Source organism: Apteryx mantelli, chromosome 8 (genome assembly GCF_036417845.1).
Source record: "Apteryx mantelli isolate bAptMan1 chromosome 8, bAptMan1.hap1, whole genome shotgun sequence".
Taxonomy (NCBI): Eukaryota; Metazoa; Chordata; class Aves; order Apterygiformes; family Apterygidae; genus Apteryx; species Apteryx mantelli.
The window spans coordinates 24874125-24898602 of NC_089985.1; the positions used below are offsets into that span (position 1 = coordinate 24874125).

Sequence of the window (24478 nt, forward strand, 5' to 3'; positions counted from 1 at the left end):
CTTGGCCCCTCTGTTCCTGCATAGCACAGGCCATGAAAACTTTCTCACTCGTGCTTTAGCTGCACATTGTATCATTGATGACTGAGTGGGTAGATGCAAGGATAAGAAGGTAGCTGAATTACTGTGCTCATTTCATCTTCATTTTAACTATTAAGACTTCAGAAATAGTGCTAGTTAGAATAAATGGTAATCCCAGTTTTGGCATTCAGAATTAAATTTCACAAATGAATTGCATTCTGTATAATAACTTTCTTAAAATGGTTCTAATTCTGCTGGTTTTACTTGGGCAGAAGTCCTATTGAGTCCCCCATAAGAGCTCTAGGATCAGCGTTTAGTATTTGCCTCAGTTTAGTAATTGTTTTCTTTTATGCGACTTTTTAGAGTACTCTGACAAACAAGGAATGAACAGCTTATCTTATCAAGATTTATAGTCAATAGCTTCTGTAGTCTTGTGAAGAAGACATCTGCTGTGCAAATAGCAAGGTTAAAGTGATTGCGCATGAAGTAAATACAAACTTCAGCTAGTATTTCATCCTGAAAACCGGTCTGAACAATACTTAGATAACTTCACCTAATGGAAGCCCTTTCATAATCTTGACCCACAGCAGTTTTGTCAAATCCAAGGTCAGAGAGAATTTAAAAAATAAGCTTTATTTGAACTTTTGTAACCATGATTTCACATTTGTGAGCGTGCCCTTTAATAAAAAATACTGCTATTGTTTTCATTTTTTTTAATTCTTATATAGGTCTCAGAGTTTGATCAGTCATAATAGAAAAGAAAATATTATCTATTTGTTAAGGAAGTGTCTTCTAAACCATTACAGTTGCAGACAAAAGAAGCTCATTTCAAATTGATGAATGTGCTGTAAGTATCTGAAATTGCGTGGTCCAGTCACTTCGTTGCTTTTTCATCTCTCTGAACAATCCAATGAAGCATCTCTGAAGATTCCTGATTGATGCTGTCAGCTTTGTACTGATATTACAGTGTATTTCAGCATATGTTCAAAATGGGGCAGTAATTTTCAATCTATTTTCAAGCATGCCACAGTAAAGTTTTTCTGTCAGAGTATACCAAGTCCATTGCCCAAAGAACTGTGCATTTTTGCATGTTGTGCGTTTGTGGGTGGGACCTTTCACATATGGATCTTTATAAATGTGCATGAGAGAATGATATATTGGTGATATTGCCTACTTCTATTGGACCATGAAGTGCATTTTTTCCACAAACCATACTGCCTATATCTCTTATTCTATACAAACTCTGATTAACTTATTTCCTGGGAAACCATGTGAAACTTGTTTTCCTTTCATAATGTGTGCGCAAATTTTCCAAACCTTGTTACAGAGTGCTTCAGGACCCAATCAGGTAATTTGTTGGTAAGAATGTTGAAGTGCAGGAAATTGTGCCAAAGAAGATCTTTTTCACCTTTAAAAAGGGAACTTTGACAGTATTATATCATGAATTCCTATATTTGTTTTTTCTCATCTTGCAAGGAAAAAGTAACAATTCTGTAAATTCACATGTGGATATTGTTTGGCTAAAAGAACCTGAAGTTCATGGAGGAATGATTTTTGAGCTTCACTTAAGCTATATGGAATTGTATAAAAATCTAGCTGCTGATTTGGTTAGTTTATGGAGGCATTCAGGGAACAAGTAACTTAGTCACCAACATAAAAGAACAGCAAGAGGAGCACAGCCTTTTGTGTCCTTAGAGGCTGTGCATGCAAACTCTGCAGGAGATCTTGGGCTGCAATAGAGGTGGAAATATGGAAGAACTCTAAAATTCTCTGAGGGACCTCCTCCAGCCCATAGCAGAATGGCTGGCTGCTAGTCATGCTGTCACTGGCTGCTGGCCAGCATCAGTACTGTGTGACCCCTTCTGACGCAGCTCATAAAGCATGAAGGATGAGTTAATGGTGTTTCAAGCAACATTAATGAATCAAATTTTATATGTGGATTCTCACCCACAGTGGTGTGGGAGGGTTCATTGCTCTGAGGAGAAGGAACCAGGGAAGAGAAACCACCTCTTATATTTCGATTATGTATAGGTGAATAGAAGCAATCCTTTTTGCTCCCACCACCCCAGTAAGCTGGATTGTTGGTGTCTTTTCTTGCCACAGCAAAAAAAAAAAAAAAAAAAGAAGAAGAAGAAGAAGAAGAAAGAACTGAGTTTGTTAGCATATTGTATTGCCATGTTTTGTGTAGAATATCTAGTATGTGCACTCTGAAAGCTATCCAAAATACAATTATCAGTGTTCTTCTGTTTTGTTTTTCATTTAAAATACAGTGGAATGTCCTGATTTAGAAGAAAAACTTTTAAGCCTGTATTTAACTTCCATTGGCTGTGGTGAGGATAAAATATACTTGTGAATTCTAATATGCTTAAGTATTCTCACTTAGAAAGTACTTAGGAAAGATTATGTCAAGATATTAATTCTGAAAAATGGAATGCTGATCCTTTTAAAAATTCATTGAAACACAGTTTGTAAAAAAAAAAACAAAAAACTGTCTTTTGAGATCAAAACATTCAAGTACTGAAAATTTGAAAGTGAAGCATAAACACAATGAAAGTAGTCTCAGGAATATTGTAGGTTGTGAAAATTCGTTAACTAAGGCTCCCCAGTGACGATGATTTACCAAAATTATTTATTTTAAGAAGCTGAACCAGTAAAATAAGTGAATATTCTTTTACAGTGTAAGATTGAGAAATTGTTTTCTATTTGGTCTCCAGTTGCTTGCCTGTTGCTGCAATGAAATAGGCAAACAGTTGCCTGATCAAGTCTTTATTGTATTGGTGTAATTTACGTGTTTTCTGTATTGTTTCAGAACCATCACAAATTGTTATGAAATGAGTAATACTCGTTTTCGTCCTGGATAGATGATTATAACTGCTGGGTGAATTTCTCTTTGATATTTTGAGGTTTGTGTGATGAGGAAGTATCTGAATACGCTCTTTAATTTTATCTGTTATATAGCAAAGTATGTTTTCCTCTATTTTAAACCTCAGTATGTGTGGTCTGATTCTTTATTGCATAGTTAATTGAATGACACATAACCCCTTCAAAGTTTTTTTGTACCAAAAAAGCCAGTATTCATATCAATGGGTCTGTATCCTGCACACCTTCATTCCTGTGAGCATTACTTGAACAAATAATCATTATTTCTGTGAGCAGTGCCACTGATTTCGGCTTGACTACATTTACAAGCATATGCTCTCTGTAAGCTTGGCTGAGTGAGGCTCTATTAGCATATACGGAAAATCCTTTTGCTGGATTCAGTGAAAGTTGAACTGGGCATACAGTGTGCAGTGATTAAGCTCCACAGTGCTGTTTGAAAACTCATTCTTCAAAAAGAAAGGCCTAATCAACAAAAATACATGTTTTCTGACTTGGAAATGTGGGGAATGGTGGAGCTATGCCTAGCAAGGTTGCTACTGGCAGAAGAGCTTGGTTCTTAGTGTAGCCCTGTTCTGACATTTGATTATCAAGGGCCTTGTGATTATCAAGGGCCACTGCCTTGTGTTAATCACAGACCAGTACGTGGCTGTGTGTGTTTTGTAGTCCTGTGCCCCCATAGCTCCCTCATCTTGAGTACTCAGCTCCTGTAATGTGTGTTGCTACGTGTACCAAGTCAATAGCTCATGAGATGTTCTGAAAAAAACCTGCCTCCAGTTACAGGTGCTACCTTCTTATGGATTATAACCATAATTAAAGATTTTCAGTGTTCAGATGTTTGCAGTTCTTCATTCAGTCTTCATTTATGAATCCCTGTTGAGCTTAACTAAGGCATCTTTTTCATAATATTGTGTGGCACTGGTTTTCTTCCAGTGCTTTGATCAGAATGCATTCCTTTTTCTAGGATAAGAAGAATTCACTCAGTCTAAAATTGTCTTTTTTTTCGGCTTGTTTAATTAGGTCTGGAAATGTTTTGCATGGCATTGTAGCACTTCCTTCTCATTCCATTTTCGTGGTGCAAAGTGATATGCTGGGACCCTGCTTGCATTTTGCAGTGTTTGCCTTTGGTGGGCACTGTGTCACACAAAGCTTTGAGAACAATAAAACCTACATACTACTTTGAGAGAGGGAAAAGACTAAAAGATTCGCCATCCATCTCTTATTCTAAAGCTAGAACAGTAGTCTCAAATATAGCTTTTGTTAACACCCCTGTCAGCACAAAACCACCCTCTCCCAGGAAGTATATCTCCCAGACTTCCCCAGTAGATGGAATATTCCCTTTGAGAAAGTAGAACAAGTGCTCCCGGTAGAGTCAGCAAGCTTTGCCACCTCCCTGTCCATCTTGAAATATCTTGTGCTTCTGGTCCATTAATTGGATGTGAAGTTCCTGCACTCAGCTTGCAGGGAGACAGATTATAGCCAGGGCTAGTCAGCACTATGAGAAACATGTAATGAGCAATACAGCCCGGAGAATTCTGGAAAGGATAAAGGGGAGACACTTCAAGGCAGTTTGCTCAAAGTACTCTCCTTAGCCTGTGAACCAAGGTTAAAAGATGAGAGAATTCTTGATCATAAACTGGAACCTGCTTCTTGTGTTTATTGGAAGCTTGTTTTTCTGAAGGTTACAGAGTGTATTTTCAAGAGGTTTGATAGCTAAGCAGTAGTAGCCTGCCCTGTCTTGATTTCATATTGTTGTTGCTTGCAACTGTGAACTAAATCTGAGCTGGTAGTTACATAAGAAAGTAGCTGGGAATACCTGAAGGTAACCAGAATATATAATAAGTTCTGATTCCAGAATCCTTACATAAGTAATCCTTGGAAATCGAATTGTTTTCACCCTTTGGAAGGCAATGCCACCAGAACTAGGTAGAGGAGCCCATCTTCCTGAAGTCTTTCCCCTCGTGAAAGTTTTGGGATTAAATACAAAGTTTGTAGGGATGTGTCTCCTGGGTTACAATGATACTTTCCCAATTGAAAGTAGGTTTTAGAACTAATTGTTTCTCAATTTTTATCACTATATAAGGATATGGAAAATAATTTTGTGAAATGCCCTCATTCATTGGAAAAGGCTTTTGTTTTGGAAAAAAGAAAGTGTATGGGGGTGGGAGAGAGAAGGAAGGGTGCACAATAGTTCTTAGCACAGTACTAACTGTGCAGGATCAGAGCTATCAGCAAAGTGGAAAATAGGAATCAGCTTTGCTTCTATGGAAAACAACTCCCAGGAGGAAGCAAAAGTCCATATGTAATACCATAACTGCTGATGTGCCGTTCAGCTTTGCTTCCTACAGCACAATGAAAGCTCAGCTTATTTTGTTTCTTAAAGTGGCACACATTAAATTATGAAAATTCTCATATATAATATTTAACACATAACATCTACTAATATTAGCAAGTCCCTTGCTGCACTGTCTATTTTGTGTTATTTCTCCTCCACCTGCAGAGGGGGTGGTAGCAGCAGCAAAAAAAAAATCTCTTATGATAGGGGCTAGAGGGGATATCATAGCATTCCCTTAACCAGGCCTCTGCCCCAACACAGGATCAGCTAAGCCTATGACATTTCAGACAGATAAACATCAGTGTTGAAGAGTTTACAATTTCTGTAGGAAAATTTCAGTGTTTAACTAGCCTTACCTCAACCCATGCTAATAGATCTGTACTTGTCTTGTTTGCTGATTGTCCTAGTTACACATGCTTAGAAAGGGTCCAACACTTTGACCCCGGGTCCTTTCTTTCACCCCATTAAAAGGTGCTGATGCACTCAGCTTGAAGGCATAGGAATAAATTTTCTGTTCTGGCGGGGCCTGATGGGTGGACATGTGATGAAAAACAGTCTAGTAGGGATGAAACATCATTGCATCTCAGGACTGCCTCTGACTTTCTTCCACCAAGAAAAGTTTAAGTAGCGAGATGGGGGTGCTGCTCTCTGGGAACAGCACGCGACACATGGTCCTGAGAAGCCGTGCACTAATTCCAAACCTTTTCTCAGCTGCCTCTGCCAGTAAGTCTGCTGTAGAATACAGAGCAGAAAAGTCTGATCTTTTGACACCTTGCTGTTAAGGGAAGGACTAGTGGCTGCCTACCTCTGACTTTGCATATCTCTCAGAATCAGTAGAGCTGGCTGGTTGGCTGGACTTTTCTGTGTTTTCAAATCAAAAGTCCCCAGAATGAGTCAGTCCCTAGTATATCCTGAGTGGCTTAAAAATCATTTTAGGATCACACATCTGCCTTTTGATTTCTGGGCCTTTAAAGAGCATTTGAGTCATGTTTTCAAACTGTTCTTTGCAATCCAAAAAGGGTAGAAAGGGCTTTATTTAACTGATGTGAAGTTTTCTGCCCTCACAAATACTCCAAATATAATAACTCAAGTTAAAATAGTTGTATTGGTAAATATTTAAGGTTATAGTTATGCTACTGCTGTCTCTTGGAACAACTAGGAAAGCTGGGATAACATGAGAAGTTATACTGGCAAAACTGTTGTTGCTGTAACCTGGTCTGTGGATTATGGCTTTATTGTGTTGGTATAACGCTATCATTGCTGCATTCACTGTAGGAGGACTTTGGGGTTAGCTCTATATTAGACTGCTCATAGCATGGACATAGCACAAATAAATGGCAGGTACATTTCTATATGCGGTGCTAATACTTATTTACTTGTATTGCTACAGCTTTACAGTGAAGCTTGAGGCCATTAAATACAGAATAATGGAGAAGTTTAGAATAAGCACCCAATATTATCTAAGGGTTTTTCTCTTAGAGTAGAGCTCTGATCAGGAGGCTTATTTCAGATCTGCGCTTATAGGTTAATATCAAAAGTGCAGCTGTGTAAAAAAAATGTTAGTTGAACGCCCCCTAGCTGAAATAATTTTCAGAACATGAATAAGCTAAAGGTTTCCAGGGGATTTCAATATATAGCTGGGGTGAATCCCACATTATAAGTTCCTTATTTGTAGGTTTCAACTCAGCCAAGCAATTACTTTAAGAAAGGATACATTTGGGTATCTATGTATCTATGAATATATTTTGTTTTTAGAAAAGTATTCTATGTTAAGGAAGAAGTCTTAATTTTCTGTTCCTTTTAATTAGGTTGGTACAACATTTGGAAATGCTAGACTGTGAACTTGCAAATGATGAGAGCTTGCAAAACTCTTATCTGGAAACTGGATTACAAAGTCATAAATATGTTCACATTTTAGAGCCAAATTAATCGATCCTACAAGATTGAGTGTCAGTGAGCTCTGTGCTTTCTCTGGTGTCAGATATTCCACAAGCACTTTGCTTTTTCTGTTAGTACAGCTGCATGATCTTCGAACAAGCCAGTAGCATAGGTCTTCTTTTCATCAAACTGGCCATTTCATATTGGGACGGAAAAGCGGGAAAACCTCTGTAGTTAAGACACTATTCTATTTTGTATACACGATTGTCCTGATTGTGCCCCTTCCTTAATCAGAGTATATCTATCAAGAGGAGTTTCTCATATTCTGCCAACCCCGTATACATTCAGTAATGTATAGTTCCTATCGTTCACTCATGCATAGTTCTTGTCACCCATGTTCTCACTCTTCATATACCTCATTTTAATTTCATGTGAAAATGAAACACACGGTCAGTTAAATAAAAAATATTGTACCAAGTTAAAAACATCAGGTGTTTGCTACTGGGTTTTGGACAGGCTCTGCTGTGAGAGTTGCTGCTGCGAGAGTTGCTAAGACCACTGAAAAAGTGAAACTTAGCTAGAAAGCAGGTGATAGGATCATTAAAATGGCCATACACCTTTCTTTTGCAATGATGACATCACTGCTGACACATCATAGGACAATGTGTTTGAGAATAAAGTAGTATTATCACACTCACATTAGCCTGGGAGATGCAAAAATCCAGCTAATGAAGATTAGAGATTTTTTTTAATGACATTATCAAAAGAGTTTTTGTTGTTTTAGGTTTTTTGCATGAAAAGGTGGATTGCCACCACAGACCGTCTGTGTATTATATCCTCTTCTTTCTCCAGGCAGAATTGGCAGAGCTGGGGAGAAGTAACTGATGATATTCTACATAAAATGTTGTCTTCAAGTTCATAACAAACATTGCTAAGGTATATTCAATATGCCTTGGTTTGTTTTATATTGACCAAGGGCTGACTTGAATACTAAAGAACAGTTGTGAGAAAAACATTAACAGAGGTTCAGCACTTCTGTCCCCTCCATTTTAGGGCTGAGATTGCTAGCAAAACCTGGTCTCCCTTGCATTTCAAAAAGCAAAGAATAAGCTTTCAAACATCTTGTAAGACAAGATAATGTTGGCATTCTGTTTGTATAAAACCATCAAAAAGGGAACAATAACTATATTTTTCTTTGTGGGTCACTGTTGCGTTCAAAGAACTCCTTGTAAGTTGGAAATGATGCACAAAACTCTGACCGAGACCTCTGTTTTTATCTCAGATACAAGTGCAGCCAGAAGGCTAGTGCAAAAAGTCTATGCACTATCTTTTAGGGCCCACTGACTTTTTGCCTTGTTAGAGGAACCAAAACCAGTTGACACATTGCAGAGTTACCCGAAAGCACGGGATAGTAGCTTATTGCCAGCCACAGCTATCTAAAATTCTAATGATTTAAAGTAGTACTTACGATAGACTTATATAGACTTGTGCTTAAAAATCTCAACAAGACAAAAATGCCTTTAAAACTTATTTTTGTACAACTCTTCATGCAATGTTATCAGAATGGACTCTGTTGATAAGACTACGATGGCAAGGTACTTCAATCACCCTAAAAAGAGTCACTCCACTTTCTCACAGGAATTTTTTCAGTGTTAATTATTCTTTATTCTAATTTGGAAAAGGAGGAAATTACATTCTCCCCTTCTCCATCACCATTTCTTCCACTGAATGGGAATCACAAGTCCTGCTCAGTAGCTGTTCCCAAGAGGAGACAACTGTTCTGCATACGCCATTCTAAAGACACCATCTGCTACAAAAGCAGAGGGAAAACTGGATGCAGAAACTGAATGGTTGTCTTAAACAAGTAAAGTAATTGATGATATAAGATAATATTGATCTTTACATACTTTTACTTTAGTTACTGCATTTGCATGCTTTTACAAGAAATGAGACCTTCGGGAATGGATGGTCCAGTCTTTTATTTTTTACATAGCAATGATATTTTAGTTTGCAAATTAGTATATACAGATGAATCATCTTGCTAAACATATGTCTGCTCAAAACTGGGGAAGTCACTGTAAAGAATAGAATGTGCAGAATAGGATCTCATCTTTGGTGCTGGAGAGGCCATTAATTTGATCAAGCGTATAGGAAACATTCTATATTAAGTTGCACAGGCTGTGTGTATACTTGTTGAATTTCTTGCTTTGTGTGCAGATACCGGCAGAAAAATTTGTAAGCATTTGCTGATAACTGTATCTTCTCAAGTTAATAAGTAAGATTCATCATTTGGACTGCAGACCCTCAAGAAAAAGAATCATATTATTACATAACATGATCATTAGTCAACTTACGCTTTGAACTTAACATTGAATTAGTGTCCCAGTGCAAGCTTCTGTTAAGCATCCAAAAAGGGAGTGTTCTTAAAGGGTGCATATAGTGTAAACTGTACTACTTGCAATCCTGAAAGATCAAAAGTCTTTTTGTAAGAATTATTTTGCATTTTCTTAAAACTTTTGCTCAACAGAATTCCTCACTTTCTGGATGAAAGTACTTTGTTCCGGTGTAGTAGACCTTGCTGGGAAGTACAGGAATTGGAACCTAGCTCCATACTAACTGCACCGATTCTGCAGTGGGTATGTGAGCTACCAGTATGCCAGTGCCTTTCCTACAGCCTAACAGAAAAGACAGACAAATCCTTCTGTAATTAGGTTTTTTTTTCTAGTCAAAATGGCTCAGCACAAAGAATCATTGAGTAAGCTTTCAGCTGGCTGTACACACAGAGGTGAATTCCAGGCCATTAAAAAATTGGACTCACTCACCCAAATAATTGTTATTGCAGAATAACCATTAATACTGGTGTTTGGCCAATACAAAAATGGGTATATTAGAAATTTTGATAACTTAAGAGAAAATGTTATTGGAGAAACTAAATTTGTTCTGAATTCCCTCTGTTTAAAATACCTTTGTGAATGTCATGAAATGAAAAATTTTGAATACCTTTTGGAAGAAGATATCTATATGATATGTTCGATAACTATCAAATAAATAAGTGAGCTGACTTTGGGATTTAGACTTTGTGACTAGAACTAACTGGCTCTCATTGGCATCACACAGATGAAAATAATAGCTGGGAAGGATTAGAAGTTTAATAAAATAAACATGGACCAGAAACCTATACCTGGATTCCAGTGAAACTCAGACTGGACTTTTGGGGGGAGCAGGGAAATAGATATGTCTGTTTATTGTTATTTTCAGTAACTGACCTTTTTTGATTTCAGACTAAGAAATAGAAGTGCTGCTGTGGTATTTCTGTCCTACAGGCAGAGCAGAGAATGCTAGAAATTTTACATGGAAGCCTATAACTGAAATTTCAGGTGGCTATGGGCTTTTGTTTTTTTGGACTGAAGGATGCAGAAAGTCTGAAAGTTTAGTACATAAGAGGCCAAAACTTAAGGACAGGGATTCTCCCATGATGTTTTGAGTACTCATCCAGACGTGGCCAATTTTTGTGGTTGTTCTGTAAGCACTGATGAGCCATCAGGCTCCCGTATCTCCATTATAAGAGAAGGATACCTGTCCTGAAGTCTCACCAATCAAAATAAATTGAGTGATGAGAGAAAAAAAGATATGATGAGAGAAATTAAATGACGTGCCCAAGGCCAGATAGCAGGTCAGTGAGACAGCAATCAAACACTTATCTACTGTCTTCATGTGGTATTTTCAAGATGCTTTTACTGGGTGTGGGCATAAAATTTATTATTTTTTTGATAAGAAAGATGTTGTGAATGGTAACTGCCTCCTTTCTTCTCCATTTCCTATTCCTTTGGTTTAAGCTAGTCCTAAGTTGTATTTTTTTCCTTATTTTTGTTTGTATATTCCATTTCAAAATATTGAAAAATAGACTGCTAATTAGTAAGGAGTTAGCACTTTTATCAGGTCTTTCTTTTTTTGCTTCATATTGTAAAGCAGCCGTTTAAGACATGTTGCATATGAAAATCACTGACAAGTACACTGGTATTTGTAGGGGCTTTTTCATAAATGGAGAAGTGTTGGCTGCAGATACATTACTTACAGCTGAGAAACTTATCTGCTGCTGAAACACTTGAGAGGATAATTAGTCTTGAAAAAATCAAGAAAAAGATTTTAGTTAGACATTAGCTTACCTCTGTTAGTCTTGCAAGTCTTGAATATGCCAAACTGTGCTGACGTTGATTATTACTGGACCTTAAAGAATTACCTACTTACACTAAAATTAAACAAAGATGACAAACACAAACCATAAATTGCTGTATTAACATTGCTGAACCATTATTAACTAATACCACTACCATCTACTCATTAGTTACTCTGTCCCAACTTTGGTGCAATTGCTGTTGTGTGTCAAAGCAGCAAACCGTAATAAAGGAACAGAGGAAATTAAAGTTTGAACTGTATTAGTTTAACATGTTGCAATCTTTTTTTAATCATTCTGCCATATTAATTCCATGTTTACCCAAATAGAAAGTATCATTATGAAAACTCAGGGAAAGAAATGGATTCTATACTTAGGTACCATACCAGAGTTTGAAGACTTAGCATTGTGTCAGGATTTTGGCTTATGTCTATAATTGGCATTTTTACAACAGTGAGCTGCATTTGGATCCTGATTCTCCCAAAAATGTAGTTCCAGGCCCTTCCATAACAAAATATCAGTATGATGTCCTTCTGTTACAGGAACTACAGAATGCTTCTGTTACAAACAGATGGACTATCTAATACTAGTTAGTGCCTTAACCATGGAATTTTGCTGCCATCAGAATATAGTATGCCAGGAGAGAGAACTATCCATTGCCTGTCCAGCACTGTACTAATTCATTCTTTTTAGGTTGTCATTAGAGTGGAAAATTACAGCCATGGAACAGCATCCTGTCAGGTTCCTGTCTTCCCTCCTATCCTACAGAATTTCTTGGTTTGAAGAAACAGAAACAACCTTTTCTATTTTTCCTATTTTCAAAATAAATGTTCCACAGCTGTAGGTGAAGGACACAGTGGCATTAGAAGAGAAGCATCACATGTCTAGTGACTCAGAGTCATTGCATTTTTAACCATGGTGGAAGTTTTTCTCTCCGTACAACCATTCTTAATGCTGTGCTGGTTGCTAATTTTAAAAATAGTATTCGCAGTTCTCTGAACTCTACCATTCATTATCTTGCTTTACTTTGTACGCACATATATATAAAAATACACCTGACTTCAGGATCTAAACAGGTTAATTAGTATCCACTAATAGCTCTGAGCCATGTTGATAAAGGCACATTGTTTGTTTTTTTTTTTTTGTTTAAGTACATAGCTGATACAGGAGAAAGAACTAAAGCCAAGAATCAGTTACTATTAGGAGTGCTGGCATGTAATTTTATGAAAGGTCAGGAGTTAGGGCATTTGTTCCCTGCTGCAGAATATTTTGTGGAATGGGAGGATGGGGGAGAAAAATCTGAAAACTAGGAAAATTGAAAAACGTGAAAAATTGAAAGTCAAAACTCATTGCGTTTCGCATTACTTTCCTGGAGAGAGCAAGAAAAGTGGTCTTGATTTTTTTTAATACTGACATAGTATGCCAGGAATCAACAGCTATTAAAATCTAGCGCAAATCTAAGTTAACCTCTGCAAATGTGAACAGTGATGGCGCGGTGGTACATGCAAGGTTAGATGTTAACCAGAGTCCTTTGTGTTGGAGTAAGGCTATCCTCTTATGTAACCACTTGCTTACCCTTGAGCATGGGTTAAAGAAGAAAGGATGTGGGGGAAGAATAGATGTCTCACAAAACTTAGACTTAAGTCCAATTTACAAGTAATATTCTTGTTAAGAAACCTCCCTCTCTCTCTCTTTTTTTTTTTTTTTTTTTAGGAAACTCCTGGTTCTTAATAATTATTGGGACACCTGACTTTGGACTTATATCTAAAACTATTTGAAATTTAACTGTCTTTAATTGCCACTTTAAGTGATAATCAGATCAACATATCTTGTATATTTAGCAAGTCTAGGTTTTTGGAAGCTGCCTGAGATTTGACCTTGTGTAAATGCTTTTTGAATTACTCAGAATCATTTTACAAATCTAATTAGCATGTGATAAAATCACTTCAGCTCATCTCATTTGATACTAGTCCATTAAAATAGCCCATGAAGTTTTATTTGTTTATTATTCCAGATTACTGTCATTTTTATATGAATAAAACTTAAAAAAGAGAATCACCCTAGGTAGAAGTTATAAGCAAATGAATCATAATTGCAGTATATATCAGCATTTATGTTGGCCAGCACATTATCATGTGTCTTTTCGGAGTAGAAGTAAGCCATGCTCTGGAGAGAGAGAAAAAAATCAGTGCTATGCTTGTAGGAGATGCCTTTTAATCAGCTAGACCAGTTAATAACTCTTGCTGCCTTTTTTATTTGTCAAGGACTCAATATTTTTTCAATATGAGGTCTGCTTCAGTGTGCTTTAAATGGCAGTTTATAATTAATGGTACTTGAGCGTGTCTCTTATTTCAAAAATTCGTACAACATTCTTGGTTACAATTTATACATGATTTTAAAGTATAATTAACGTTCAGCTTTACAAGATATATGCAAACAGATATGCAAATTTGGAAATAAATATGCAAACATATAAAATGTTGTTGAATTAAGTAGTCCTTAACATTTTTAATGAAATCAATATTTTATTCCTATTTTGCACGCAATTTTGAGTACTTAGCAATTTGGTAGTTCTCAGACTTTCGTGGACCATGTCCGATTCGTTTATGGCCCATCTTGTCTTCCAATCTCCTGAACCTTATACTTTCCTCATGGAAAGCAGGAACTAATCCAAAACCCCTCTAAATTAGTGGGAGTCTTTTCAGTTACACTGTTTGGCTCTTTGAGATACCAGCTTTAGCACGTTACTGAAACAAGTGAAACCTAGAGAAAAATATGAAAGTATAGGTCAAATACATCAGTATACCACCTGAATGCTTTTCTAGCCTACAGTCATTTGTGACTCAAGAAATATCTGTGGTGGTTTCTATGCATTTAGTAACCCTCCATGGAATTATGACATATATGAACTTGTCCAATAGCCTTTGAACCTATGTATCTTCAAGCATCTACCATATTCCATTACAAGGAGTTCCGCAGCTTCAGTATACATGATATAAAGAACTAGGTCCTCCTGTTTGTTTTGGACCTGCTGGTTTCATTTAATGCCACCTTGTTTTTATTAGAGGAAAAGGTGAATAATTGATTCTCTTTTTCCTCTCTATGCCAGTCATGAGTTTAGACTTCTCTCATATTTCCCTTTTAGCTGTCTCTTTGCTGGGATGAAGAGTGTTAGCCTAGTTCATAGGATCTTAGGATAATTCAGGTTGGAAAGGACCTCAGGGGGTCTTTAGACCAAACTGCTGCTCAGAGCAGGGCCAGCTCTGAGGTCAGACCAGGTTGCTCAGGGCTTTATCTACTCAGATTTTGAAAACTGCCGAAGATGGAGACTGCGCAATCTCTCTGGACCATTGCTTGACTGTCCTCATGGTGAAGAAGTTTTTCCTTAAATCCTGTTGGAACATCTCTTATTTCAATTTATGCCTCTTCTCTCTTGTCGTCCTGTCAAGCACCACTCTGAATATGGAAGGCTGCTGTTAGGTTGCCCCAACGCCACCTCTTCTGGCAGACCTCGCTAGTGAAGACTAAAGTAAAGAAGGTATTGAGTATCTCTACCTTTTCTTTGACTGCTGTCACTAAATCACTCACCCCATTCAGCCCCAGGCCCACATTTTCCTTCTTTAACCTTTTTCTGCTAATGTAATCTGTGTGCTTGCATCCTCCCACGTTGCTCTTACAACAGATGTCAGGAAGTTTAGTTGCTGTTGGTGCCCACGTGGATGAGCAGCAAGGGGTGATAGTCCAAGGGCCAAACAAGCCTTGGCAGTCTCTCTGCAACATCCTGGATCTGAGCCCCCAGCAAGCAACAAACCTCCCTAAGTAGCAAGACAGGTGAGCAGGTGAGGTCCTCTGTCCCCTGCAGAGGGGAGTCTTCTCCCACAACGATCACTTGCCACTTCCTCTGGGTGCTGATTCATGGTTCAGGCTTGGCCAGCTCTGATGCTTCCCCAGGCAGCACTTTCACCCCTTGTCTACTACCAGGGAACTGAACCTATTCTGCAGTTGCAGATCTGTGAGTGGAGAATGAGCTTTCCTCCTCTTACCCAAAGTCACAAGCTTCCAGTCTTCACCCCCTTGAGAATCTCCATTTGCCACTTGCATGAGCACAGTCTCTGGCTGCCCCTCCTTCAGTGTAATTAGGGGTTCAGGCTCTCATCTCAGCAGCTATCTGTGAAGATCCTGTCAATCTCATTTTCATCTTCCCTGATGCTGCGCAGTCTGCTCACCTCTTCCTGCAGCTCACTGATTTGGCAACACAACTCCTCAACCAGAGCACGCCTCCTGCAGGCAAGGACACTGCCTCTGCCTGTCCCAGCCCGAGGGAGAGGCCCCAGGCCCTCCCTGCAGACCTGGAGAGCTGCAGCTTCCCTATGGGGCTCTTGTCAAGGCCTCTGATGTGCCAGGGGTGGTTGCTCCAGTTGGCAGTGTTGTCCATATGGAAACACCTCCGTACCTTCCTACCGTGTGACAGTGCTGGCTTTTGGAATACTCTTGTATTTCGCCACCGCCACCACCACCACCACCACCACCACCACCACCACTGCTAGTCCTAAACATGTGACTTAGTGGTTTGGTGTTTTCTTTCTCTGGATGCAGGAGGCTATTTTTACTGCCACATAATGCTGGTAGTCCTCACTTGTATAATCATATCAGTAAATTTGCTATATGATTACTGTCCCTGAATGCTAGCTATTCCTGAGTTTATGTTGGCGACTAACTTGATCCCTAGCAAGGAAATGTTATTTCAAAAGGACATGTAGTTAAGGTGCGCAGGCAGTCAAGGTATCTTTATACCTTGACTGTATGGAATTTTGTATTTAACTGATAAGAGAGAAATCTGAAAATCCCTAGGATTTGGCTGCGGTTGCTAGTAAATAATCAGACATTAGTAGTGTGAGACTGTTAGGTGCTTTAATGTTGTAACAGACAGATCTGTCACGATAATGTAGGAATAGCTTGAACTAGGAGGTCAAAAAATACTGGTACTTCAAAATTCAATGTGCACTCTTTATGATGCTGTTATGTAATGCAAATTGAAGAGAAGTGTAGAGAACAGTTGAAGGGTTTGGTGTCATAAATGCCAAAGGCTGAAGTAGTAAGCGGTGTGTAGAGGCACATTTCTGTTCTGTCTTTCTGCCATCCTAAACCTGATTTAGGTTTGCACATTGTTTAACTACTGAAAGAATATAACAGAATTTCTGCAACTGCAGGAATTACTAGAATCTAGCAGTCTCTTCAAGCACTTATAGCTAGCAAAGCCCTCTCCATCTAGATTGTGGTAGTAGACAGGATAGCTTGGATAAGCATTGACTTAAACTGAAGGAATTTGAATATCTGAGCATACAAATGTAGAGTGTTTGAGTGCAGTGCAGAAAATTGCATTTGAATCACAATGCAGCATAGAAGACAGGAGGCATTTCATATTAGACATCCAATCTCAGAATCTGAACCAAAGTGAAGCTACAACACTTCCAGTACTATGGACTCCCAAGATGACTATCAGCTAAAGAGTGAATGTGGTCTCCTGTGCTTGGTTTGCAAGGCTGCTAATCAAGATAGCACATCTAGGCTTTAAGTCAGTTAGAGCTGCTACATAAACTGCTTACATATGTGAATAACTCTGCTGAAGTCCAATGTTGTTAATTATTTAAGACTTGCTCATGTTAATAAAGTTTTTAAGATTGGTCCCTTACATTTTTTTCAATAAACCCTGGAATTTGTTTAATTTATTTTACATCCATGCATCTGTAATCAAAATCATAATTATATCTCTAAAGAAACCACTTAAAAATAGACATGTGAATGCTGTTTTGATCATTGCAAACTGCTACTTGAGGTGCACTGTTTTGGTTATGAGAACTATGGAAATTTATCTGCCCTTGCAGGTGCATACTCAGAATGCTATTTCAGGGCAAGTGGTGCTGTAATATTTACTGAGAGAGGTTTGTTTATTTGTTACTACAGGTATAGTGAGTGAAAACCATACAGATGTTTGCCTACATCTGTGGTAGTTTCAACATTTTAGTTTATGATTGACTGAAACAAAGAAGACCTGCTGTACTTATCAAAACAATGTTCAGAGCTATGCAAAAGCCTCTGCCTTCTTGCCAAATAACCTTGGTCTTTAAAAGACTATGTGTGCTCAGTTGCTCAGTTCCATATGCCTTTTATTCTCCCAGCATATTTCAGGGCTGGTTTCTTGCAACATTTTGTTTCTGTGGGCTGGATTTCATTTCAGCTGATTGCCTAATCCCCTCTTCATTCTACCATAATTGTTTTTTGAATTGTCTCAAATTCTCAAATGGATTTATGACAATCTGAAAATTAACAATGGCCCCTTAATTGCACAGGGCTATGTGATTCACAAAGTCCTTTCTTGACTGATATTTCTTTTTCCCTCACTTCCAGCTAGGCAATCCTGTATGCATTTTAAACCAATGTAGAGGTGGTGAAATGCATATACATTGAAGCATTTTCTTCCTGGTACTCCATTACTTGGAAAGCAATCTGAGGCTTTTCCGTAGGCTGTTGTATTGGCAGTAACTTATAAAACCCAACAAAATATGGAAACATGATTTTTGATTATACTATAAATGGGGATTATTTCCTTCAGGCAGGCGGAAGGACATGCCAGCTGGACTTTATATTTTGGCTGTTAGGAAACATTAAGAGCCAGAATTATAATTAGCTCACTCATATTGAAATATGTTTTCCCTCACTATATTATTTTTTGCCAGAGCTTGATACAATTCCTGAAAGATGCAATTCCCCTCAGCCCAGGAAATATGCATCATATTGTTTGCATTAACCAACCACCTGTGCAGTGGCTGTTGCAGTGCTTGCAAAAGGAAGCAGTACACCTGCTGCCTGGCATGTTCTGGTTCTGTGCCTGTGCCGCAGAGGCTGGTGTGGAGGGCACGGGCTGGACCTTTGACTGCTCAGCACACTAACTGCAGGGATCTACGGTCTAGGCAGACAGGGCATGAATTGCTCAGAATTTCAGGGAGTGCTTCTAAACATCAAAGTGGAAGAAAAGCAGGGCTAGTTCAACCATGAGTCAAAAAAAGTTATTTGCGTTTGAGCAGCACCTAGTTGTACGTATTGTAAAGTGGTACGTGGGAGATCCAGCTGAGCTCCAGGTGCCACCTATACAAACTGACTGTTGCGTGCCGCAATCAGGAGGTGGGGGTGTAGGGTTGGTAGGCAGAGCTGAAAGAACCTTTACCAAGGCATGGTGGCAGGAAACATGGGCAACAGCGTAGGGTGCAGAATTCTGCCAGAGGTCCTCAGTGCTTATTGGGACAACTTGAGTCTCACTAGGATGGTTAAGCAAGCCAGGCAGAGTGAAGCCTCTCTGGCAATGTTTTCACTCACTTCAGTCACTCTTCTGATCTTAATATAGATGTGTCCACTGTGAGAAATGATCAATACTTTCTGTAGCTGACCAAATTCAAGAGTAATAAGAAGGAAAAGTTAGGGATGGAGACATGTAGCGATCCATTCAAATTTCATAACAAGTCAGGCACAGCACTGCAAACAGAATCCAGATTTTCCTGTTTTACAGTTCAGTGCCAGGTCATCTAGCAGTTCATATTGACTTGAGTTGAAAATGGAGCTAACATTTTTTTTTCATTCTTTGGACTACATATTTGCAAGCTTGATGTTTCCTCATATTAGAGGTGGTAAAATGCTTTCTCTGAGTAGTTCTCAGATTCTGTGTTCAGGTGATTCCTTTTGCCTGTATTTGTTTTTCTAATTATGTTGTGGTTGGTCACCAACTGATGTGGTGGTTTCTCGCAATGAACCCATTTCAGAATTCTATTTTAGATATTCATTTGATTACTTTGAGGATTAATTACTTGAATATGTTGAACCCTTCCTGTTCATGAGTTTATTTTCCTGTTTTGCATAAAAGACTGTTTTATGACTCTCCATTTTACTCATTTCTCCCCAAAGTAATAAAACCTTCTTTAGGAACAATATAGTTTGGGTGAGAGGCTGAGAGAAGGTTCTAGCCTTGGGAAAAGTGAAGAGGGAATATTCAGAGTACAGAATGTTATGTCCACCTGAGAGCTGTGCACCACTCACAGCTGCTGATGCAATTAGCTGGCTCTTCCAGATGCAGGGGCCAGGCAAAGGCAGCTGCCCCTGTTGCCTTGGCATCCTCAAGGTATGTGTTCACATTACGGCAGGGGGCCCCAGAGCAGCAGAGAGATTTCACTGAACAGCAGCCAGTTACCTCAGAGCACTGAAGGGCACTTTAAAAAATAACTGAGTAGGTTCATTTTAGTTATTACTTCAACCTTGAATCCTGTAATATGCCTCTGAATTGATTAACCCATTGTATGGACAGCCTCTTTTCAATTTGAATGCCTTAACTGATTTTGAAAAGGATTCCTTGCAGATGTAAGGAACACACTTAAGAATTACATTCTTGCAACTACAGATAAATTTGGATAGTTTAGTAGACAAAAAGGAGAAATTCCAGAGCTAGTGTAGAAGAAAGATCTAAAAATTAATGGACCACTTACCTTGGAGTTTCAAGACAAACTGTTAATGTTACCCTGTGAGGCTGATAGTAATCTGGCAAGTTCTTTTACTGGAGATGAGGCAGAAAGACTTGATGTGGCTTTCTCTCCTTAAAATGCTGTTTGTTTTTCATCTGTTGAAAGACTAGAAAAAAAATATGCTTATAATGATTGAGTTGAAAACTTCCTTATTAATAATCTTCAAAAGGCAGCTTAATGCAGATTTGACTTCCTAAGTAATAGAGGTCCTGTATCTTAGTTTTGCTTATGCCCTTGAATAGATACTAATCTTTAGTTGTCATTTCTAACTCTGCTTTCTTCACATGAGAAGAATGAAAAACTGGTGTGCTGTGGAATATGCTTCTACCAGATCATACCGAAACACTAAATAGAACAAAATATTTAGGATTAGCGCTCTAGAAAATAAGCATAAAGTTGTATTACTTGAAAATGACTGTAATTTCCAAACTGAAAATTTAGAAGGATTGTAAAATGTTTTCTTTTGAGGGACCATTTTCTCTTTTTTGAAATCAGTGGAATATACATTTTGGGGAGGTGGTAACAAATTTTAATGTAAAATAAATTATGAACAAGGTGAAAACTTGAAACTTGTACCATTGGAAAAAGGGGGAATACTCAGACTTTCATGCTTCTTGTTCTTGAAGTACTTGTTGCTCTACTATAAAGTCTTAATTTTCCTATAAGTTATACATTTATGTACTTGTAAAGGTGGTATTTTCTTTTGTTTCTCTTTGATGTATACAATGAAAGCAGTTGGTTTCCTCACTTTTTATTGGCTTATGTCTTCATAACTCAGTTAAAATTTTTTTTTTTTTTTTGGAACTAACTTTTCATTAAAATACATGATACTGCAGTAATTCTCTTGGTTGTTCATATTTTAATAGGACTGCATGTTGTCAAAATAATTCTGATCATGTTTTCTAAAAACTCCAGTAAGCAAGATGTGCTGCTGGCAAATATCCTTATAATTTTTGGAGGGATGGTGAAGAAGCAAATACATATGTTTGAAGAAAGCAAAAAAAGTTTAGATGTGTTTCAGACCTGATTCTAGCACCTTTGTTCATAATACTGCTGATAAGCACTGCTTTGCTGGTGTCCCTAGTGTTTTGCTACTGAACAGCAAATGTAAAAACAAAGATCGGTCGGTAATCCCACCAATTTAAGTGCAATGCTAGGTATTTGTCTTGTTTGATTCCTGACTGTGTTTGTTTATGTAAGCCAAGGTGCCCAAAGCTTACACAAGAGCTAGGAAACTTTAAGTCACTTCCAGCTATGGGAAAGAGATGTACTGCTAATGCTATCTGATCTGAAGTGAGTCTTTCTTTGAACTTAGTTTTGCTTGTAAAAATTTGTCTGCTTTACTCTGTCTGCCTAGAGCAGCCTATGGTTCCAAGGCTACTATGCTGTTAACAGAGCAGTAGCAGTTAATAACCATTTTTGATTTGTGGACTTTTGCCATGAATTTAAGCCACATGACAATAGACTTCTCTTAATTCTCTATTGTGAACCCAGGGGCTCCATGGGCCTCAAAGTAAAAAGCACTATTCTACTCTAATATTTCAATGAAATCATCTGCAAAATCTGGCTGTTGGTTACCATGCCATAGGAGCCAGGAGGAGGTCTCTCACGCTTCCCTGAAATATAGAGGGTTAGCCATTAGCAGTTACTTAAAGCAGTATTATATGTCTGCAGTGAAAAAGAAGCTAGAACCTTGTTTGTGTGGGAAAGTAATATAAGAGTGAAAGCTGTGACTCAATAAGGGTAAAACCTCATGCCTGTACAAAAGGTTCTCTGTGCCATTTGATGGCTTTAATACAGAGATGTGGCTGTGTAAATTGTAATTCCTCTGAACTTACCATTGAATAAAGAATCCTCAAAACCAAAAAAATAAGACCCATGAATAAATCAATAAGCAATGAGCTGTCAGCTGAAAAGAAGCAATGAAAAACTAGGAAGAGAGAGAAAAATGAAGAGGATTAGGTGCCAAAAAAATCAGGATCTGTCAGACTGGTACTAGCAGTGGTCCCTAGTTCCTCATTAGTTGCATATACACTGCATATTGCCAGAGTATTTTGGTCCTACATTATTTTACAAAGCATTTTGTTAAACGACTTGCCGTGTATGGGAAGAGTCATGTAATAAAGGCACAAAATGCTACCAGGGATTTTGAAGTTTACTGAAATATGGATTTCCTCTAATACAATGATCAGACCAACAATCATTATTCTTTTCGCATCTTCTACTGATGACCAAAGAACATTATTTGGCAACTTCAGAAATTATTTATATGTGACACTAATGTTATAGAAAAGCTAAATGTGCTTCACTATTTATACAGTGCAAGTGATAATGAGGAGAAACCATGTGCTGATCCAGCTGTCCACACATCATTAAGGAGTCCTTTCTGGATCACAGGTAAGTCAGATAAGTTTGGGAAATGCCACAGTAGAATTAGTGATTTGGTGAGGGATAAATATTTTGGCTTTGGGTTTATGGGTACAGAGCATGTGGTCAGCAGCTGGTATTTGGCATGCAGCTGCCTACTCTCTCCATTTTTATGCACTAACTCATCTCCTTGATGTAGGGATTTGGGGGTGGGGAAATAATTTCATAAATTATGAGCAAAAAAAAATCTGGTTCATCTACTTTGCTCTGCATAGCCATTGCATCAAAACCGTTAAAAACATATTGGTCCAGGTTCATCCTTGCTGCAGTTCTATAGATTACAGTGGAGCTACATCAAAGATGAATCTGTCTGCTCAATTTAAATCTAATGACTGGTTAAAAACTGGGGGGAGAGAGCCCTGCCTAAATCCAGTGCTGTTTTATCCTTGTGTCAGCATTTAATTCCATTTGCATATAAGCCTATTTACGTTCTCTAAATTTAATTTGTTAGATCTTGGCCCTCAGCAATAACAGCAACAACAAAGTAATTGCATCCAGTATCGGGCAATGGTGCCAATACAGCATGTGCTATAATAATGTCTCACACAGATTTATAAAATGTAGTCATTAGTGACATTCTGCCTGGTAACAGCAGTATCTGGACATCTAAAAAAAGGTGATGAGCTACTTCATGAACATGTGACATATCTAATAATACACATAAGAAGAAGTATTTGCTAGTATCAGCTATTAGTTATGGCCATCTCACCAAAGGAAATGAGATAGCCATGTCTTATGTTAGCAATAGGAATCTTCTCAGTTTAGTTATGATAAAACAGGCCGAGGCTTAGTTCTTAAGCTACCCCAGACATCGTCTGTGACTTTGCACAAGATACTTTATTGCTGTGATGACTTAGTACGCCTATTTTAAAGTGGGGAGAAGAGTGGTTGTCTTTGTCGCTGTCTATGTACCTTGTTTGCTCAGCTGCTATGCCCTGCTGCTGTATTATCTGCTATATTCTTATAGTACCTAGGCTCAAACCACGTAGTCCAGTCTTCATTAGACTTTTCTCCTAGCCATCATATGATGAAGGTTTGTCTTGGTGAACTTGACCTGATCTATAGTTACTCGAATTTTGTCTTTCCAAGGGAAGTGCTACCTGCCTCAAGTTTGTAGGTTTCTTTATTTTCAGCTTCTCTGTCCTGAATATTTGATTGCACCCAAGAGGAGACACCCCAAATCAAAACATTAATGAGGATTTAGTTTGAGTTTCCCTTTCTGCTTCTAAAATTAGCTTTTTCATCATACATTCTAATGCATTAATACTAATAATGATACTAGATTCTTATATCTTGTGACTTTTGTACAACTTTGCGATCTACTGAGAAGAGGTCAATTCAGTGTCACCGTTTGTGGAAAGAAGATACTGATGCCAAGAGGTAAAGATACCAGCCTGGGGCGCTGTGTGATGCTAAGCAAATGACCGAGCCTGGAAGAGTAGCCAGATTTTCTGAATTATAACTCATGCCCTGTGCCCAAGGCCATATCATACATATAATATAATCTCACTGAGGGGGAACATAAATATACATCTTCTCAATTTCTGATCTCTGTGTTTAGATAAATCAGGATATTTCCTACATATCAGTTCTTCTTCATACATGTTATTCCTCCTGTCAACAGGAAAGCCAGCCATTACCCTTGTTACTTACTCCCATTACCTCTTCATGCACTTGCAGCCTATCCTCAGTAGGATTAGAAGGCACTCAAGACGCTTCAGGAGGTGCTTACCAATTTACAGGATTAGGATAAACCTGCCTTTAATGTTTCTGTGATCACACCCATCTGTCATAACTGAACATGGAGAATTAGGCTTTATTTTTATGTAATATTCTTGTTATGTGTAAAAGGTAAATATGAAATTCCATTAAAATTTTTTTTTCTTGATTTGCCTACTTTTCTTAAAAAATCATTGAGGATTTGTTGGGGCTTTTTTATGCATACTCTAATGCTTAAAAAGTCAAAAAAAAACCCACAGGTATTATCAGAATCAGCAAATAAAGCTGTAGTTTCACTTGACTTTTTTAAGCTGTAACAATTGTACTCCATTTCACACTCTTTCCTCTTCTTCCATCATATATTCATTGCAAATGTCAGATAAGGCTAATCCTTCATGTGACATTACTACAGATGGGTACATAGTGGGCTTAAACCAGACGCTGAGTGTCTGGATAATCTGGATAAAAGCTGGTAACCCAAAC

The 24478-nt window shown here is 38.1% G+C and overlaps 1 long non-coding RNA gene across 5 annotated transcripts in view; it reads left to right on the forward strand.

Annotated features, from left to right (window-relative positions):
• LOC106499679 (uncharacterized) overlaps positions 1-24478 on the forward strand; it is a 232340-nt gene that overhangs the window by 17596 nt on the left and 190266 nt on the right. For 4 of the 5 annotated variants that reach the window (XR_010884894.1, XR_010884891.1, XR_010884892.1 and 1 more), the window contains exon 4: positions 22170-22246. The exons of the other annotated variant lie outside the window; for it this stretch is intronic. This is a non-coding gene — a long non-coding RNA (uncharacterized lncRNA). The remainder of the gene's footprint in view (positions 1-22169; positions 22247-24478) is intronic. 5 annotated transcript variants of the gene reach the window in all.